This window comes from Cnephaeus nilssonii, assembly GCF_951640355.1.
Source record: "Cnephaeus nilssonii genome assembly, chromosome: 14".
NCBI lineage: Eukaryota > Metazoa > Chordata > Mammalia > Chiroptera > Vespertilionidae > Cnephaeus > Cnephaeus nilssonii.
Genome location: NC_137085.1, coordinates 72,137,430 through 72,138,875, shown reverse-complemented (window position 1 = coordinate 72,138,875; position 1,446 = coordinate 72,137,430). Strand labels below are relative to the sequence as shown.

The 1,446-nt window shown below is 49.4% G+C and overlaps 1 pseudogene across 1 annotated transcript; it reads left to right on the top strand.

The window, feature by feature from the left end:
• The first annotated feature begins 235 nt into the window (after positions 1–235).
• LOC307110521 (mortality factor 4-like protein 1) lies at positions 236–1,446 on the top strand (annotated as a pseudogene). The gene is made up of 2 exons: positions 236–704; positions 944–1,446. The product of its transcript is annotated as a mortality factor 4-like protein 1 (transcript).

Genomic DNA, 1,446 nt, shown 5'->3' with positions numbered 1-1,446 from the left:
TATATATATATATATATATATATATATATATATATATATATAAAGATGAACCCAGGAGGTGTTTAGGCGCCGGCAAATTGTGCCCAGGATGTGGAGCTGGTGCTGCCCTCGGCATCTGACGCGCAGCTGGGTGGGGTTGCGAGTGGGGGGCAGTAGTCTGGGTGGTGGGAGAAGGAGGAGGAGGAGGAGGAGGAGGAGGAGGAGGAGGAGGAGGAGGAGGAGGAGGGCGAATCCCTATAAATGGCGCCGAAGCAGGACCCGAAGCCTAAATTTCAGGAGGGTGAGCGAGTACAATGCTTTCAAGGGGCTCTTCTTTATGAAGCAAAGTGTGTAAAGGTTGCCATAAAGGACAAACAAGTGAAATACTTTATACATTACAGTGGTTGGAATAAAAATTGGGATGAATGGGTCCCAGAGAGCAGAGTACTCAAATACGTGGACACCAATCTGCAGAAACAGGGAGAACTTCAAAAAGCCAATCAGGAGCAGTATGCAGAGGGGAAGATGAGAGGGGCGGCCCCAGGGAAGACCTCGGGACTGCAGCAGAAGAGCGTGGAAGTGAAAACAAGAAAAGAATAAACAGAAAACACCTGGGAATGGAGACGGTGGCAGCACCAGTGAGACCCCTCAGTCTCCTCGCAAGAAGAGAGCGCGAGTGGATCCGATTGTGGAAAACGAGGAAACATTCATGAACAGAGTTGATAGTCAAAGTAAAGATTCTTTTTTTAAAAAAATACATTTTATTGATTTTTTACAGAGAGGAAGGGAGAGGGATAGAAAGCTAGAAACATCGATGAGAGAGAAACATCGACCAGCTGCCTCCTGCACGCCCCCCCACCGGGGATGTGCCCGTAACCAATGTACATGCCCTTGACTGGAATCGAACCTGGGACCCTTCAGTCCACAGACCGATGCTCTATCCACAGAGCCAAACCGGTCTTAGCCAAAGTAAAGATTCTTGAAGAGCTAAAACCATGGCTTGTTGATGACTGGGACTTAATTACCCGCCAGAAACAGCTCTTTTATCTTCCTGCCAAGAAGAATGTGGATTCCATCCTGGAGGATTATGCAAATTATAAGAAATCTCGTGGGAACACGGATAATAAGGAGTATGCTGTGAATGCAGTGGTGGCCGGGATCAAGGAGTACTTCAATGTCTTTTGGGCACTCAGCTGCTCTACAAGTCTGAGAGGCCGCAGGACGCGGAAATCCTTGCGGACCACCTGATGCGCCCATGCCCCAGGCGTAGGAGCACCGCATCTACGGAGACTATTCGTACGCTTTGGCGCGATGCTGGCCTATACACCGCTGGACGAGAAGAGCCTTGCTTTGTTACTGAATTACCTGCACGATTTCCTCAAGTACCTGGCTAAGAACTCCGCGACTTTGTTCAGCGCCAGCGACTATGAAGTGGCCCCTCCCCAGTACCACCCGAAAGCCACGTGA